The sequence below is a fragment of the Gallus gallus genome, chromosome 2 (assembly GCF_016699485.2).
Source record: "Gallus gallus isolate bGalGal1 chromosome 2, bGalGal1.mat.broiler.GRCg7b, whole genome shotgun sequence".
Taxonomy (NCBI): domain Eukaryota; kingdom Metazoa; phylum Chordata; class Aves; order Galliformes; family Phasianidae; genus Gallus; species Gallus gallus.
The window spans coordinates 78,758,560-78,779,054 of NC_052533.1; the positions used below are offsets into that span (position 1 = coordinate 78,758,560).

Below are 20,495 nucleotides of genomic sequence, written 5' to 3' on the forward strand. Positions count from 1 at the left end.
TGCAGTCAGGACAAGCGTGTCAAGGTATCAGCAGCTAAAGACAGTGGTGTAATTTACCTTCTGAGAAGGTAATGACATCAATTTCAGCTATCCATATACCACTACAGAGGTTTTGTTTCTTCTGTGCTTATTTTGATACATCTGCTAGGCAAATTTTAGCTGTGTTTTGCATAAACAAGAACATTTGTACAAAACAGGTACCAACACCACTTAGTCTCCATTCTGGAACTTATGGCTGGCATTTTTTCCCCGTATACATCACAGTGTGTTATTTCCACTCACTGGAGATTTAGAAGTGAAAAGGTGTTCAGTTATAAATGGCTGTCAAGTCATAACATTTCTTGCATTTGCCTCAAGCTGTGTCAAGCTGCCAGAAGTTTACAGGGTCATAGCAATGCCTGCTAAGTGACTGTTCTTAAATTTGCACTTCGTATTAAGAAAGAAAAAGTAATATATAGTATTCCTTGGCAATAAGTTGGGTGACATGAAAGCTCCAGATATACATGAAATGAGGCCTTAATATTAAAGCAGGTACACTTCTAATCCATTCCAGAATCCCTCTCTCTGAATGATGACTAGGCTTCCAGTAACATACTCTAACTGATTAAGAGCCTTGCTTGTGTTTGCTGCTGAATTTTTTGTGATTATTATCTAAACTGTATTGATAAAAACCAATTGAGTCTGTAAAGCATATTAAAACTCTATTAGTTTCCATTAACTATAGAAATTGCATATTCTTACTGCTTACATTAGTGCTGGATGTTTCATGCTGGCCATAATTTCAGCTTTCCTGTAACCTAGCACTATTCCTTCTGAAGTCAGAAGGGATTTCATATGATTAACATAAATTTCTGAAGACTGGATAATATCTTGATTGAGCTTCACATACTCTGGGTCCTTGCCATCACTTGCATTTCTGATTGTGTTCTTCCTGAGTTGACAATGCTTTTATCACACCATCATCTCTTTAGTACATAGTACCTCCAAAACTTCTATTGTTCTTTTGCTGCAACTTTCGATCAACTGTCCTGAATGGAAAGTATAGACAAAAATATTCACAAAACCTAGGAACATTGTTCAAATATTTTCTCATCTAAACAAAAATGCAAACACCCGGTTTTCTTACCTATAATAATGAATCTCTTTACTGCCCGTTTGTCTGTCCCTATGCACCAATTCAGAAATAAACTAATTCAATCTCAACATAGCCATGACAGAAATAGGTGAGATCCAAACTAATTCTAAAAATGTAATTTCTAAGCCTAACTCTAACCCCTAGATTTAAGACTAGAAACAAACCTGATTGTATCACCAAAACCTTAACCATATCCCAACTAATCTCAACCAAATACTAACTCAAACCCTCAAGATTAAACAGAAAAATAAAACCAAACCTGAACTGTGACACTGAAGTCTAACTCTACAGCTACCCTTAATTCTTAACCCTAATTATAAATCTTAACTTCATCCATACACCTAAAAATTGTAACATGCACCATCATCCCAAAACACACCCTGAACTAATGCAACATCCTAATCCCTAGCAGAACACACTAACCCAAACTTAAAACCCCAACCTAAATCTGAATACTAACACAATCCCTTACTTTAACCCTGAACTCTAAAAATACCTTAAGAAAATCCCTAAACCTAAACTTGGATCCCTCACTTTCAACCTCAACCCTAATTTTGAATCCTGAACTTAAATGCAAAACCTAAACTTGTGAATTGTCATCCTAAACCCTAGCCTGAACCCCAAGCCTAACGCTAATGATTAAATAAAACCAAACAGGTCCTTAACACAACCACCTAATTCTGACTGTTAACCCTAACGCAAATTAAACCTTAAATCACAAGCCCTAAAACAAACCCTTAACACATAACAAAACCCCCTATCACAAGCCCTAATCAAAAATGCCTACATTCTAGTTCACATCCCAAAACTAAGCCCTAACTCAACCTCCTGTATATATATAATAAAAAAGTATCATATATATACGTATATATGATAGCTGTCAGTAGATCACAGGTGGAAATTCCAATCAGCAGAGCAAAGAGGTGCTAAAACAGCCTTTGAGAAGGAATGCTTATTTGCAATTATAAAACACTGTGACATGTCAAAAGAGGGAACTATAGTCAGTGAGCCCAGTAGTTCCATTGCAATTCCAGGCTCTGTATATTAATAACAAAAAAAATGTAAGGGAATATATTTCAAACTGGCATTAGTCATATTTTCCGGTATGAGTTTATGCATCTCTTTCTAACAGAACAGAAACAAGTAGATTCAAAGAGCTTAGAGCATGTTAAGTCATATTGTTTGATGTTCTGTAATCAAAACCCATTACATTTCCCTCAGTTAACTCCATCCTGATTGTAACAGACTGTCAAAAATACATCTTCCAGGTAGGTACCCGATTTCAGCTGAAAGAATTCAAGAGACTGAAAATCCTCCACTGCTTTCAGAACTTCATTCCCTTGGACAGTTAAACATCTATACAATATTTCTGATTTGAATTTAGTGACTTTAGACTCTTACAATGCTATCCTCCAAAACGTTAAAAATTACATCAGTAACTCCTATTTTCTGCAACTACTTATGAAATAAAATCGTTAATTTAAATCTTCTTGGAAGGTCTGAGCTAAGCCATTTGTTGTCATTTCCTCTAGACTTCAAATACTGTGTGTGTATCTCTTCTAAATTTCACTATTTTTTTCAGCAACCTCTTTGAAATATAGACACTAGAATCATTTGCATAATTTTAGATCCAGCCTTCTGTGATAGAGTTTATATTTCAGAATCATAGGTCTTTCTAAGACAGATATACTGACGACTTGTATATTTTAAACATGTGAGAAGCAAGAGACAGCTGTATAGAGGTATCAGTGCCACCTGTATACATTTTCTGGCTTAATGACTGAAGTTTTTATGTAGAAACAATGGAGAAGATGAAGGGAATTACTGAAGATCACTGCTATAAATAAATTGCATTCACCTGAAGAAATTTCCACATTCAATAGGCATAAAAAGCTGAGTCGACCTGCATGAAGAGCAGACACTTGCATTGAATCACAGGTCTAACAAAACCGTGTCAGAGTCTAACATTCTATAACAAATTTGCTTTAGATATTCTACACATGAAGGGTTTAATGTTTAACACCAAGTTAAATTATTAGAAGCTGTTTTGATGTCATATGTCATTTCGATTTTGCAGGATGATAACAGCAACATACTCAAATCACAATACAAGCGCAAATTACCAGAGTGTAGCGATTACAATATACAGTGGATTCACACTACTGGTGTAATTCCCTATAACATGCTCATCATCATGATGCTGAGCACCCTCTGCTGCTGGAAAGGAGTAATGTGGTTGAATCCAGGTCAAGTCTGCTGCTCTGTTGAAAGTTCTTTTTTGTCTGTCAGAATTACTATTTTGGTTAACGAAACAGCCAACAGTTGTACAAATGGTTGACCCCTTCAGCTGATAAGGCCAGTTGATCACGTCTGCCAGTAAAGCTGACTGATGCACTCAAATAATGCAGCCATTTATCTAGAAGAAAAAACAATGCACCCGTCCCCCTTGTGTTAAATTTGTCTTTCTTTGTGACACCCATGATCATTCCCTACATTTCTCCTTGAGCTTCATGAGCATGTTACCCTTCCTATCTCCTCTGAGCCTTCTGCTATTGCAGCATTTCATAGATCAGCCACAACAAGACAGGGCCTGGAAAATGCTGATAGGGTTAGAAACATACAGACTGCCTATTGTATCAAGTCATTTTCTGCAATATGAAACCTACCTACACTGAAAACTAGTCAGTCACTTGCTAAATAAATTACTGTTTTGGAAAAAAAAAAAAAAAAAAAAAAAAAGGTGAGTTGAATGTGAAGAACAAAGCTTGGACCTGAGGAGATGACAGAAATCACTGAGGGACACTGTGTCACGGATCTTCATCCAGATATTGCTTAGACATTGATTAGCAAGGTTCTACAGCACAGCGGGGACCACCAAGGAACCCAGAGAGTGACACAGCACAGGCTGTCTGTACTTCCACTGGCCAGGAAGAGATGCAAGGCCCTTGAAAGTTGTGCTGATATGAAAGTTACCAACAAAGTACTGGGAAGTAGAAGAATGAAGATGTTAGCTGCAACTGCAGAAAAAATATGCCTTCCAAAACGAATCTTTGTGGAATCGGTGACTAAGGAACAGGCTGGAAGTCTGATCAGAAAAATTCTTTACTAACAGAAGGGAGACAAGAGGTATAGGCAGCTCTCCTCTGATTTTTATAGTTATGTTCCTATGGTTCTGTTCAATACATTCATACCACATGTCACTGTACTATGCATGAGCTCAGAAACGACAAAACCAGGTGTGTCTAATTCCACAAAGCACATCAGACTTCCATTAACAACATTTTTGCAGGACTTCAAAATCCAGTTTACCTGAACAGATTACAGAGGAATGAACAAAACACATGATTTTATGTAAAAGTGTGTTTTTTTCCCCTTCATCTCCCCTATATGTTTAGAAAAATTGCTTTATGTTATTTGTCAAATAAAATAAAATAGGAGGTAAATCCTGCAAATTTGATAAAAACTGCTCTGCTGAATATCGTATGCTAAAGTAGGACCAGAAATTTAGTCCAAATATGCTTGAAATGTGTTTTTCTCTGAATATGTGACTGTGGTATTAGATGTAATCCATATAATGGATGTTCCATAAGAAAAATAAATAATAATAATAATATTAATAAAGCTTTGAGCTTGATTCTACTTCTATATAGGCTGCTCCAAAAGTAAATCCTCCTATTTTATTTCTAAGGAAACTACAAAGAGTACAATAATAGTATTTGACAGAGCAAATTCTCTGCTACAAAGCACTATTTTTCAATACAGTCACCACCATCAGCAATGTATTTTCATGAGTGATGAACAAAAGCCTGCATGCTGCACTTATAATCATCTGCATCAGTGGGTAACCCACAGTTTCACATCACAGCTACTATGATGATGATGTTACTAGGAAAATGTTGCCCCCACAGCCCAAACAGAATTCAGAATGTGCCAAATCTGGACCAAACAGTGGATATGGTAGGACAGTCCAGCCAAGATTTGCAGCATGTTCCATGGTCTTCACGCTAGTATGGGGCCTGGACATACTATGTTGCAAGTGAATGGTCGTCTTCTTTTCTGGCCTGATTCTGGAAAAAAAAAAAAAAAGAAAAAAAAAAGAAAAAAAAAAAAAAAAAAAGTAGAGTTTTGGTGTTTGATTATTTATTTATTTATTTATCTCCTGATCATTTTCTCAACTCTATGGCCACCTTTATGAGCAGTTTTCCCTGTTCTCAGTGTTCCAGCTCACAAAATGAAACTCCACTCACTGGGCTGCAATCAGGGGCTAGGGCTGCACAAGCAGCTGGGTTCATTTCCAGCTCCATGAACCAAGCTCATTCGCTGAGTAGCTACTCAAATAGCAGTAACAGCAGCACAGAGAGGAAGGAAACAAGCAGCCATAAGCACAAAGATAGTGTCACCCTCTGCCTCAGTAGTTCACACTGCAAGCTAACACCCACATGCAGCTGTCTAGGTGTCCACATACAGCACAGCTCTAGTCAGTCTGCTCAGAAACAGTTGTCTATAGACACGTAAGAATGTGAACATTGCAGACAGAAGCAGGATTGCTGAGATCAAAGGAGAAACAGCTCCAAGTTTAAAGGGGGAAAACACCAGCATAGAAAGATGCAAGATCCAAATGCAAAACAAAACAACAAAAACAAATCAAAGCAAAACAGAACCCATGACTAATCACGATGGTCAGTCTTACTGGGACTCCTGGACATCATGAAGTCACCAAGCAGAGCTGTCAGTGTTGCTGGTTTTGACTGGAGCTGGTGCAAGACGGCAACTCAGCAGCAACTCCTCTCTCCTAGAGAGTTGCTAAGGGCAACTCTTCCCCTTCTGACTGGCCAGTAAAGACTCTTCCGATGCCTTATTAGGTTGGTGAGCGTGTTTAGCCTTGTAGCTCATTGCACCCACCCTAGTTATCTTCTGTGACTATATTAGCCCGTAAGTACCCACTTTACATTTTAAGTTAAGAAAGTCCTGTTTGTAGAGTCTCTTTGTGCCAGGTTAAAGATCCAGAACAAATCAACTCGGAGCAACCACAACAGAGTAAGAAACAACGGGTTTTTGTTGTTGTTGTTGTTGTTTTTGTTTTGTTTTGTTTTGTTTTTTTGCATCAGTGGAGATTGGTACTAAGTGGTTGCATAGCTGTGACTAGGGCTATGACACTACTAAATCAAATGCCAGCTTATTACAAGACATAAGGAATCCATTAAAGTGGCTCAAGCATGAATTTCAGCATAGAATTGTGGCTCTGCAGATGGTGAAGAATCCTAAGTAAGTAAATTACAGAAGGTAAATAAATTAATATATTTATCGATTCAACACCAGACACATAACTCCTAATATTATATCTCAAGTTTTCTCCACCTTACATTAATGTCTCAGCGCTTTGCTCTGCCAGAGTCTAACTGTTGAAGATAAAAAGCATTGAATGCATATATATTTTTAATAAGATACTGCCAAAGCATTTCTTACCGTGAAGCTTAATAAAAAGTACTGGGAACATGATGGATGGTAAGTTATATGGCTCTGTCAAATAAGAATTTGCTGCTTTCTGAATATGAATCATTTTCTTCCGTTGATTACATTTGCATTTGTTCACATTGTAGATGCTATTTTTTCACATGGCAAGGCTTTTCTGATATTAACCAGAATGTCAGCCTCAACGAGTCTTTCTAACACATTTGATATTATTTAAGGATGGTTACATATCTTGACTAATTCCTGCCTCTTTCTGTCCTGTCATTGAAGATGTTCTTCCCTTTGTAATATCATAGAGAAAGGATGGAGCTAGCCATTATGGTCACATTTGAGGAAAGAAAAGAAATTTGATGCTGCGACAACCTTGCAATAAATCTTCATATCTTCATTGTAGGAATGCATCAGCAGGTAGCTATAGCACAGATGAGAGAATGGGAGTGGACAGTCTATGAACAGGAGCAAGATTGAAGAGTCGCTAACTGCAGCATTGATAGGACATGAGGAAGGCCATAGGTAAGAAGCATCAAGCTTACGTCTGTTCTGTATAGCTTTTTTTCACAGTACCTAATAATTTTGACAGAACATCTGCACATTAAAAGTACTTGATGAAAAAATATCATATTAGCAAAATAAAATCCTAAAAATAATTGTTCCAGAAATTAAAACTTTGCCATACGAGAGACACCGGGGAAAAAAAAAAAAAAAAGCTTGCTTTTGTAGTTGTTTTCATAAATATGACTGTATAAGTATGCTGACTTTACACCTTATCAAGAATTATGAAGAGAATTCACAGTGGCAGACCAAATTAGCAAAACTCATCAGATAGGGTGTGACAAGTTCTGATGGAAATGATATGTTCAATTTTACCTCAAACCGCAATACGACAAGATGGAGAAGGTGCAAATGAGAAGCAAGCCTGAAACTCATTAAATCATTTATTTGACACAATAATTAGACTATCCAAAGCTTACCTGTGCCAGCTAAATCAAGATTCCTAGGTGTCTGGTTGTTCAGCAGAACAATTCTTTGTAGATGTCGTGTTAATGGCCAATTGACCAGAACATTATGCAGTTATTATATGATAAGTCTTCCAATGTAGTCTTTACATTTCTAAATGATCATCAATTAGAATTTTTTCTAAAGTCAAGATGAGGTATACTGTAAATTCCAGAAGCTATGGAATTCTAGATTGTGTTTCCCTGGAGTAATCAATTTTATGCACCATCCTATCGTTTTAACCAATGCAATTAATGTGGTTTTGGGGGAAAATGGGGACACATAAATCAAAATATATGAGGCTAGTGCACAGGGTCTGCATCATTATGGCTGTGCAGTAACAAGATCAATTACCTTCCTCTCTTCTGCCCAGAAGCCTCTATGTGATTTATAAAGCAGTTTACTACAGGCTGAGAAGAAAATATTTGCAAACTGAGAGACCAAAAATGAAGAATTGCTGTGAATAATGGAATTCCTTTAAAATCAATGTGGTTTTTTTTTGTTTTTTTTTTGTTTGTTTTGTTTTTTAATATCATCTTGTTCTTAGGTACATTCACATGAAAATAAAATTTCTCTGCCCATTAACACCATAAAACACATTAACATCCAGATTATATTTCAAAGATAAAAGTGATTAAAGTGTTAAATACTTGCTTATGCTAAATAAACAAATATGCTGGTAGCACGTTTTTTTTTTCTTTCATGTCTTGTGGCAGAACAGGAGTCAGATGTTTTCTCCTTTTATTTTAAGAAGAGTTTATTTGATTCAATTTTCTTGAGGAGTTAAAAAATAGAAGTCTTCTGCTCAGGAAGTAAAGACTATATCAAAGAAGTAAATTGAATTGTTCTACACTAAAGCTGGCAGGCAAGGTGAGAGATGGTACAGTGTTCCTTCTGTATCTCAACAAGCAGGGCTCAATAACAAATGTCTTAATAGCTATTTCAATTAGTTAGGATAAAAAGAGCAAGTAAACTTACATCCTTTCAGATGCTCGGAACCCTGCTTTCAGCAGCACTGAGCGGATCTCAGAAGGATTTTCCCACTTCACAGTGAACACTGGTTTTCTTTTACATACTTCCTAGTGTCTACCACTCTGCCTGGGTTTTCAGTCAATCTGAGCACAACCAGGTCTCCAAACAGTATTTATTTGCAATTCCCTTATAATCTTCATTCACTTTCTAAGCTCCCCCATTGGTTGCCAAAAGCAAGTTAGAAATGACTTGATTGTGTTACCCTCTGCCTGGTCCTATGGTTTGCTTCTCAAACATTTCTTAATATCCCTGAGGGGCTGGGGAGGTGAAAGTGGGCATTGAGACACAAGGATAATTCCATCTCAGTTTTCCAGCTCACCATGCAGCATCAGATGAACCTCTCCATGGACTGTTCAGCATGCTGCAGGATAATCTGTCTGCTACACAAAATTAAGGTTCTCAGCATCTGAAGGGATGTAAGATTTACTCACTATCTATATTCCTTTTCCTATTCCATCATCTTATTGGAACAGAGATCCAACATCTTATTAGAACAGACATTCTGTAAGCGCTTTGTTTTCAGGACTTATTTACTGGGATCTAAAAAGAGCCCCGACCTTCTCTCTCTCACACACACCCCTGCCCTGGTGTTGAGCAGTTGCAATCACAGCATTAATATTTGTGAAAGGGGCTGCTATATTTGTGAAAGGGTCTTGCTTCAGAGCAGAGCCTTTTTCCCTCATAGTGTGCATACAGTGCACAGTAAATAATTTGTGTTCATAACATTCAAGACTGGGAAAAGGACAAACTGCAATCCTTGTTTGGACTTTCTAGTGATGAGAATCCTCTTCCAGACTCTTGCTGAAAATAGAGTCCTAATTCATTAGAACTACAAGTGACATCTAAAAACACATAATCTTCACCTAGCCATTGGAGCATTCTCCTTCCTAACAGTGACAGGAAACAGGAGATATCTAACCAGAGTTCACATCCTAGAACTGTCTGAAGTACTTAAGCAATTAAAATAATGTGACTGAGTTCCACACTTTTACAGAGAAATGCATCCAGATGGGTTGCTTCTTGGCAGGACATATCTGCAGACAAACTGAAAACAAAAAATAGAGGCTAAGAAGCAGCAAAGGAAACCAAAGACAGGCACATTCGTTTTGACTGAACAATTTCCAATTATTTTCTCAGATAGAGGGTATTATTTTGGCACTTTTCCTAATTAACTTCCTATTCGGGAATATTCCTCCAAGGATATTAGAGTGCAATGATCATAAGATTGAATCTTAGCATAGGGCATAGTGTAAACAAACAACAGAAATAACAGCTCTCCACAGCACAAGGCTTTGTTCTTTTTGATAGCTACGTTGGAGCTCTGGGATATGTAGACCAGTGACAGGCTCTGTACGGCTGGTTTGTACTCTTCCCAACAAACTAGAGGTGATCTTGACAAAGGGCAGAAGGGATATGCAAAATATGAGAGGAACTCACTGAAATTCAGTAGTACATTTTTTCTTTTCAGGAGTTTCCTCTTTTGATCACCACAACTCCACTAGTAAGCAGTACAGAAGTCTAATAAGAAATACCAGACAGTAGTGGTTCCCTTTCCAGTCATTGCCAAATTACTAAGCAGTTACTACAATTCTACCAGAATGCAATCTAACAAGAACAACAAAAAGAATTCCACATATGTACAAACTTGGCATTTGATAAATATACCTTACATCTATAGTTTCTTAAAAATAACTGCTGTTTTGATGGTGCTAAGAGTAAATACACATTTATTTTTGCAGAACAATTGTCCAGACCATTTCAACTATCTGCTTTCAAGCTTCCCACGTGCTGAATGTCCCAAAGCACCATGTGATTTATAGTTCAATAGAAAATTCTGAACAATCTCAGAACATTGAACACACATTATTATAAGTTTCACAAAGGAGTTAAGGCTTCCTCCCTCACAACCAAATGCATCAGTTCCTTAGTGATTAAATATATTACACATATGCCAGGTTAGGCAGATCCATCGTCAGGATGAATTCACGGGCATGATTTTCCATTATGATATAATGATAATGCTTCTACTCATTGCAGTGGTTAACTGTTTGACCCCACATCTACTAAAGTGCACAAAGACATAAAAACTCAACTAAGTTCATAAATAAGGGAGCAAGGGGGGAAAAAAGGGAGAATTATTCTGAGCTCAACAAGAGCTAGTAACTATCATCTTGAATGGGGTCAAGATTCTGTTATCACTTCTACAGTTACTGTTTGTATTTCTAAGGATAGTGATTTTAGCTTAAGGAGATTCTGTAGCAGTTAAAAGCAGCCATATGCCTATGAGGCATGGTGTGGATATTATTCTACAAGCTGTTAGTGCCATTAGTGCATTAATAGTCCTTAATGGTCCTGTGACAGGCTTCTGTGGGGTCTCCACTCAAATGGACCCAGAGATTCTATTTAACCTGGTTCAGCTTGTGCCTGGCCATGGACAAAGTTGTTCCAAATCCTAACCTCTACATCAACTTCCAACATTGACTTTGGACGTGCCTCATTGCTGTGGGGATGAGTGTTGATCTGGATCCTTGGCTGACCCTGACTGCCATTTCCAGACCAGCCTTGCTTTTGGACTGTGCAAGCCTCCTGTCTTGATTTGTTATCATGCTTGCTTCCCCATCTGTTGGATAGCATGACATCATGACAACCTATCACAGAGCTACTGTTCTTTCTACTACTCTGTTCAGTCATCATACACTTAGAGAGCACCTTAAAGGATAGGATTAAAATTGATGCATTAGCTATGCAAATCTTCTAAACAAGGGAAAAAGAGAAAAAGGGAAAAGAAAAACCACACCACAGATGTAAAGAGAAATGAAAGCTTGGATTAATGTTTAATCTAAAAACATTAAAAAGGTAAGAAGATGTAAGAGTGAAGGAGAAAACTAATAAACATCAGAAATGAAGGTGACAAGATGTGAATGCATTTCAAAATTGAAATTATTCTTAGTGGCTCCTGGGATGATTTGCAATGAATACTAACAATAAAGCTTATCTTAAGTAAGTAAATTCATGTGTCTATAGAGTTGTGCTAGCGTGATATAATTCAATATGCATAGTAAAAAAAAAAATAAATGCAAACTATCCTACTCATACCTCATGTTAAGTCAGATGAACACCGAAGTCAGGACATTACTGAGTCTCTATAAGAAAAAGTTACTTCCAGAACTCATCTCATATTCATTCTTTAACCCCTCTGAAGGGCACTCTTTTATGAGTATGTATCTCTGCTTCACCATTTTATAACATTGGGAAGTATGATTCAAATCTGAACTGAATGAAAACATCAGAAAGCTCTGAAAGTTTCAGTAAGTGAATGTGGGCCTAATCACCCTTTCCAGTGGAAAACTCAGTGAAAGGATGGAAAAGTCCAAGAGACACAGCTCAGAAAATTAACTCTTCAAAGAAGATAGATAGCTAATAGTTTATTATCCATATGGATATTCCTTTTTACAGATGCACAGTAGAAGGCAATATTTATCTGCTTAAGTAGATCTGTGAAGCACTGAGTGTTCAAGGACTTTTATCTTCTAGAAATGAAGTACCTATGAGGAAAAAACACTTTAAGACACATAATGAAAGTCTTAAGTACTCCACTAGTAATAGCAGGAGACCTCAGTAACCATCTTATTGTTCTTTTCACAATTTTCTTGTAGGTTTTAAATCAGAAGATAACAGGCGAAAGCTAATGACACTAGAAGTGAGATTAACTGAGATTAATTTCTCCAACTTCCGTTTTGGTAAGGTGATGTAAGATAGACTGCATCTAGTGTCAATTTCTGCATAGCTGTCCTTAAGCAAATGAAGAAAGGTCATGGCTCTTACTTGCACATGGTTTCAAGTGATTTGCAACTGTTCGTGTTACCCTGGTCAGAGTATGGCGAGTCAGTACCAGGTCTCATCGTGTAAAATCCAGAAGACAGAGCTCTTGCTATTTATAGGAATAAATATACTCAAATGCAAAAATCTAATGAAGACACAATATGCACACACATAAGATGAGAGTAAAAAATATTAAAAACCCACTTATCTTCAACTGAAATTGTGTTTAATTAAAGACAACTCAGTTATTTGTTAGAAATTACCTTGCAAGTTAAGACAAGTGTTATGAATTGTGAACAGAAGTATTAATTACATAGACAGTTCATATCACTTTTCCAGACTATAACTCTTCATGTTGGCATTTGCTCCTAGTTTCAGCTCTAACAGGTCTCATTTTAATGTCTTTATTGACTTTGCCTTTTTTTATTGCTGTTAATGTAAAACAATCTTCCTACTCACCTAAAGATGAAACTGCATCTCTTTTTGTGCTACTGCTTCTCAAGTGCAGGAAGCCCAGATGAGCTGCCTCAAACATCACATTCTTCTTTTGTGATTTAACTAGTCATGTTTTCTTTCTGGTACTTAATTCAACTTGATCCTACAGTGAGCTCAGTGCACATATAGAGAACCTTGAACCAGTACATTTTCATCATTTTCTGGAATTATTTGGTTTTGAATTAACTGAACTGAGTGAAATTGTTTAGGAAATGGCCAAAATGTTTTTTGTTTCAATCTCTGAAGTAAAGCCTCCAAAATACATTCTTCACCATATTTATTACTTGGCACACTTCAAAGAGCAGAATTAGAATGCCTGAAGAAATAGTAAAGATGAAAAAAAGTGAAGTTGAGATACGTTACTGGCAAGGACTGATGGCTTAAGAAGAGATGTCACTGATTCTCACAAGCAAACAAAGGACAAATGCTGACAGGTGAGATCATCAGTTTTTTTGTCAGAAAGTGGATGACCTTTGAGATTTGTGCAGTGACTTTTTCTAAGCAAATGATCACTGCTAAAGTTTGCTCAGCATTTCCGAAGAGCATTAGTTTGACAGGCACAGAGAGGTAAATCCTCCGCGGTACACTCATACACACAAAACAGGGAAAGCATTCTGGGATCAGCATTAGCAGACCTGTTCTGCAGTGGCCAAGTGCTAGAGTGACAGAATCATTTAGTCTTCAAACTACTTCAGTGCTTGACCTCTGCTGAATCTGCCAAGTAGACATCAATACCAGTTATAACACCTAACTGTATAATTTAGATATCTGTCAGCAGCAAACTAGACAACATCTCCATTTCAGGTAAGTCACCAAATAGCCATCAGTGAGCACAATGCTGTACTGACAAGTCTCCCCAAGACTAGATTGAAATATACAATAGGCTTTCTTTATTGGTACTTTTGCCTTTTCAAATAAACGAAAAGATACTGCATTGAGCACAAGTGAACAGGAAAGAACCAACTGCACCTCTGCATAGAGGAGTAGTCATACAGGACTCTTGACAGTGAGAAGATTAGTATGGTAGAGCATGGCAAAAGTAAGAAAATCGAGAGGTGAGCAAGAGAATCAAATCAACTTGACCTCAGAAATTGGATTTTGTACAGGGCTAGGTGAGGTGTACCTTTGGAAAAGCAGGAAGTGAAAAGGTGGTGAGTTACTCAAGGATATTACGATAGCCTAAATGGGAGATTCTGAATAAAGTGACAGAAATGGGTGATCTGAGGGAATGTTGAAGATGAATAGACAGCAGTAGCACAGGGACTTTCCATGGATATCTGATGTAACTGGCAAAACACAGACTTCAGGTTTTGGTATTCAGAGTTGCCAGCTGGAACACAGATGGAGGGTAAGAGAAGCTATGAAAGTAATTTAAGGAGTTAACTAACTTAGTTGCATTGAGTTAAAATGATGATGGCTCATACTGACAGAGATACTGGGGACATCAGTATCAGTGTGAGATTAGAAAATTCATAAGCAGACTTATAAAATCAGCACAAAGCAGATATGTATGGATGAACTGTCAGAAGTAATGTACTGAGAGAAACAGAGAATGAAGGATAGCATTTTGGAGTACTCAGAGACCGCAGGAGAAAGGAGAGGCCAACAGAACAGCTAATTAACATAGGGGGAAAAAACATTTAAAAGAAAAATAAGTGAATGAACCATTATTCTGAAAGCAATGACCCACAGACACCAGCAAAAATGCTAAAAAATCTCAAGGAGTAGAAATAAAGGCAGTTCCAGAAGTGCCATAACAACTGATGCATTACTGCTTTGGCATAGGGCAGTGATCAGAAAAATGTCAACCAGAGAACAGGAGAAAAATCAGAAATATCCACCACATCTAGGATCATGAATGATGCTTGCACATTTGGGGCTCTCAGCTTGGAGCAGAAGCAGACTTTACAAATGCACACTGAGAGGAGGCAAGTCAGCAGATACACAGTGTGCCTGAGTAACAGAATAGAATATCAGATGAAGAACCTGCACTTTACCCAAAATAATTCTACTTGGTTTTAAAGAAAAAAAGAAAAATAAAAAAAAACTTGGCTGATCCTCAGTGGTGCTGCAGCTCAGTATTGTGGAAAATTCAGGTAATAAACTGCATCTGAAATATTCATCCACCTATTTCCTAGAAATAAACATAGCTTGTGAGTATATGCACATGTTTATACAAAAACATGTCAATTTTTATCCACACAGAAGTCAAAAGAATTAATACTAGAAAGAAAAATATCTAACAGGTCATGGAAGAGATTTTAACTTGTGATTCCATAGAAGGCAAACTAGAATTTAGTCTGGACTTTTAAAATGAAGTCTGCTTAAGGGCATTAAAGCATTTGAAGAGTCAGGAAGAAACAGAAAAATGACAGTTTCTTTCATCACCCACTAGATGTATACATCAAATTTCTACCAAAGTTCAACTTAATTATTTTACTCCATTTACTGACTCAAAGCCTTAGGACTCTATTGAATTCCCTGAACACTGGTCTCTAGGAAATTACACCTGGCCTGTGGCCAGACAGAATTTGTGAACGTACACTTGAGGTCATCCTACTTAATCCAATCCTACAGAGCTCTTTTGTTTTTGTCTCCTCTTAAGAATCTTCCAAGCTCTAAGCAAGGCAATAAGTAGCAAGAAATTAACTTTCTGAACTGAAAAGCATTTCTGCATAGAATCTTAACTACAGTAGGTCAAACACTTAAATGAGTTCATTTTGATCTGCTTGGTGCAGAAAATTATTACCAGAAGCCCTACTCCCACCAGAAATGTTTAACAGCCATACTGCCTGAATTCTGTGTTGGGTTAGGGCCTTCACAAAGGAGGAATGATTTTGAAAGAAAGAAACATTTTTAGAGGAAACATCTGGAATTCTACAAAATAAATGCCAACAATAACACAGCTTTCCTTAGTAGTGTGATTATAGATGATTTTGTGGTAGAAGAATCCAGAACAGCTTGTGAACCTGAAACAGTTCCACCTGTCAGCTGTCCTGCCGTATTATTTGTAACTTCTTACACATATATGCTCCAGGTGCCTTGCTCATATAAATTAGTTATACTAAAATCAATTCCATTTTAACTGATAAAGTATTCCAAGACTACTACGTCTAAAAATATTTAATGTCTCCCTCAAGTTAATAGAAAATAATCATAATTTTATTCTGCTTCTTAACTGACAAATAAATGGACTAAAATGTAACTTCACCAGGGATTCAGTATTATATGCTTTCTATTTAAATGAACTTGCCAATAACTTTATCAGGAACAAGTCTGCAGTTAGTAGTTATCAGTTAAGTTTTCAATAAACTTTGATTGATATATGTATTGTATGCTGAATTCAGCAGTAAAGCACAGTGATTGATGCGTTGTGTAAATTCTATTTTAGAAGCATCTACTGAATAATGAATTTGAAAAATGGCTAAAAATGAGTCTATTTCCAGAACCGTATATAAAAAAAAAAAAATCAAGTTGCACATATCTGTTTATTTGTATTTAATGCGAAATCCTGAAATAAATGCATTTCTAGAAATTATGCAGTCTTCTAGTCTTCATCTTCCTTCTACTAAAATTAACCTTCTCATTTCCCAAATTCCCAGACAAATTAATTCTTTGAGAAAGTAAGCAATTCTTTTATCAAATTCACTCAGTAAAGCTGAGCTTGAGTGTTCAGTTTAGAACACTAAGCTAAGGGAAGATCAACATAATTCTGTCCCATAGGGATTTTGCAGAGAATGCTGAGCTCAGGCACGCACTATGGCAATTGGCATGCAAAAGACATACTGTGAATTGTAAACACCCTCTCACAAAGCTGTTAGCTTCAGGCTGCAGGCTTTCTTTATTTTCATATAGACTTTTTGTGGGTGGTTTCAGGAGGACAACACAGATATTATTCTCTCACATCTAGCCAAGTTGAAAAGTTAGCCAAAATGCAGCATTCCTGGATTATGTGGTTTTGAGGCAGTTCAGTCAGAAAAGCTAACTAAATTATTTAACAGGCAAAACCTTCTGTACGCAGGGCATTTTCCTCCCAGTACTCAAAAGACTCGCGTGGCTTGGGTGCAAAAGACAGCATCACCCCTGTGTGAGGGAAGGGACAACACTCCTCTTGATTGATCTCCTGCAAATAACTGATAAAAAAGAATAAGTACCCTTTGTTGCAATAAGAAACTATGAAAAAAGCAAGCTGCTATTTCTGTGAAATGTACTTGGGTATCAAGTAATAACAACAGTAATAACAACTTTGCGTTAATAACAACTTCTGCAAGAAACTGCTTAAATATTGAGTTAAATAAGGAGTTTTAAAGCATGGATTCACAGTATTGTCTTCTAAATTTACCTTTGCAGTTATATATTTCCATCATCCAGATGTAAAGACTGAAAATATTACAAGAAGGCCATTTTTTAAAATATTGATTATAAACAGTAAACTTGATTGCTAGTATAGGCCACAAAGGATAATTAACAGCTCCACATAAATCATGCAAAGCTCCTCCTCTTAAGCCCTAAATCCACTCTTGTAAGAATTGCGTAATTTGTCAGGATTTAGTTGAATTTAATAATCTCATCCACTCATCAGAGCTTGATTCAGATAGGCATCCAAATGAATCCAGGAAAAGTATTTTGGAAACCAGATTGACTAGCTCAAACATGTTAGCATCAACTTGTTCACATCAGTAAATAAGGAATGTTTCTTTCAGCAATTATCACTTCATTAATTGCAAGTGGGCATGATCACTAACAACAGTGCTAAACAAAACTAACCCCCAAAGTGCTAACTCCCAAAATAAAATGCAAGATTGTAAAATATCAGACACTTATCTAGTGTTACTGCTCCAGTGAACTTTGGGACTTTGAGTTTTGTAAAAGAAGAGATTTGGATTTCGTACTTTTTTGAGCAGTGTGTTTGAGTAAAGCAAAGGATTTTGGTATCATCCACCTGGCAGTTATAGGGAATCTCCATGTAACCAACAATGCCCTGGGCAAAGTATATGCATTAGTATTCTATTATTCTACTACTACTATTATTCTACTTATTATTCTACTATTAGTATGCATTGTCATCTGAACACATGAATGTCAAATCCTCTCATTCAGCTCTATAGCTAGAAGTGTTTCAAATACAATGGTAAGCTCACTTCAGGATCTAATTGTGACTACAGTGAATCCATTCAAATTATCAGCTCTGTAAGAATTACACGTGGAGTAAAAAATAGAGTATCAGTGACACTGATACATAAAAAGAGCCTAATCCTTATCCCATCCATTTTAATACACTAATAATTTAGAGACAACTGGTACACTCTTTTATAAATTTGAGATTCAAAATTCTCTGGCATGTAATATTTTAATGTAGCATTTTAAACAAAATATTCCAATTACACTTGACTATTCATTCCCATTATGTTTAATGAGGCAGAGGAAATGAGTACAGACTAAAAGCTAATATTGAAATACATAGTTGTATGTATTTTATGTGTTAAATTGTTTTTAAACTTCTATATATATATAAGTTTATCCTGAGGCAGAACATTTTGGAGTACATGACCTTTTCCAAAAGTATTAATTGTGCATTCATTAAATATATACATCAAAAATAAGCATCCTATCAAATACTATTTTTGGTATACCTATTCTGAATTACATTAATCCCAACTATCTGATTCCCAGCCATGCAGTGGCTTACCTCTCCTTATTTTTCCTTTCAAGCTAATTGCTTGCAAATCAAGTTGATATGTGAGTCAATGTTAGTCTAACAATCTAACAACCATTTATTTTAGGATGTAGAGTTTTATCATTTATCTGAAAAAATAATGTGAATGAAATCACAATCTGCCTTCCAAGATAAATTATAAACAGTTATATTTTAGAACAAACATTCATTAATTTTCCTACTAAGAAATCTGTTTATTTATGGTGAATTAAGTATTCGTTATGGAAGACATCTCTTGTTTGCTGAATTTAAGCATCTCTCATGCCTTTCTGTTTGTTTGAAAAATATGTGTTGGTTATGTGGGAACATGAAGTAGCAATTAGGCAAAGTTGTTAACAATGTGACCTTTTTTTTCCCAGCTACCTTCACTTCAATTGTTAACAAGCAATTTCCATCAGCTTTAGTGTGAAATGGATCAGCCAATATGAACGCATATTGTGAATGACTCACCCTGTATCAACTGTCTATACATGAGTAAAGCCACATGTCCCCACACTGCTGATAGTCTTTATTATGGGCTTTCTTTAAGGTAAGAGATTAGGAGCTTAAACTATGACCAGAAACTTTTACATTAGTTTTTACACTTCTCCCTTCTTCAAAGTACAATACAGAAATGCAGCTTTGGGACTTTAGACTTGAATAGCTGCAAAATCTTATAAAAGGGAATATTACCTCAATCTGTCACATGGATTTGCTATATGCTGAAGAAGAAGGTTACAGACATTAAAAAAAATCTATATTAAATTTGCATGTTGGAACATTTGCTCTCCCTTCTACCCAAGACTTCATGACAGTTGGTTCCTTGGGCATATTCCTCAAATTCATTTCATCAGATTTTGTGGCAGTTTTCACTTCACAGTTTCCCTGGTAATATAGAAGAATGGGACAGCCTAAATTACTTTAATTTTTCAAATGTGATGTTAAGAAAATTGCCCACTATTGATTGCTATTGAATGTCTCTGCGTTTTTCCTTTTTAATTTGCTTAGCTAAATTAATAGCAGCTAAGATCAGGTGCTGGTTGATCTTTTTCAGTGTTCATATTCTAATACATTTGCATAAAGCAAGGAGGGAAACACTGACTAAACTTTCAGCAATTTTAATAACCTCTCAGGACACATTTATGATTATGCTAAAAGACTCAGGAGTAGGTGCTAATATTAAATAATCATATTCATACTACAAGGCAATGGATTCATGTTTGGATTAACCTGGCATGGGAAAACCAAAGCACAGACGTGTGTTTTTTTTTCCCCTTTTAAAATCCAAATATAATTCTTTAAGCATTCTTATCAACCAGTAAAAGAATTCTTATTTCCTTTTGTTGTTGTTGTTGCTTGTTTGTAGTTTTTTAAAAGCTTTATAATATTCATTACTCAAGTTACATAAAAATATTATTATGGAAATAAAGCATGTTATCTGCCATCAGATGACTCTATTCTGAAGGATTTGTTTTTCACTGACCAGTCAGGTGAGCTAGGAAATCACATACAGGAATTTTGCATTGAATTCTTGACTTGCTCATTTGCTGTCCTTTCTCTTCTCACAGTTGCTTCTCATACCTGTCTAACCTCTTCCTGGTCCCCTTTCCCACATACCAGTTCTTTGTTACAGTCTCTTCATCAGGTTAGTCCCATTCCCCTCCTGGTAGGGGAAATCCCTCCTCTCTTTACCTCTTTGTCCTCAATCTCTCTTTGCTGAGATAGCAATCTTGCTATCTCTGTAAATTCAGTAACTGGCATGATTTTTGTTAGCTCATTAGAGCAAGGTAATTTCTTGAAGCAAATCACTTTTTCTGGTACTAAAAAAAGGTCACTTTTCTGGTACTA

General features: G+C 36.4%; 1 long non-coding RNA gene across 1 annotated transcript; it reads left to right on the forward strand.

Moving 5' to 3' along the window:
* The first annotated feature begins 5,413 nt into the window (after window positions 1-5,413).
* LOC112531793 lies at window positions 5,414-19,614 on the forward strand. The gene is made up of 5 exons (XR_003073808.2): window positions 5,414-6,400; window positions 7,002-7,120; window positions 12,292-12,375; window positions 13,253-13,386; window positions 19,028-19,614. It is a non-coding gene; the product is annotated as an uncharacterized LOC112531793 (long non-coding RNA).
* The last annotated feature ends 881 nt before the right edge of the window (window positions 19,615-20,495 follow it).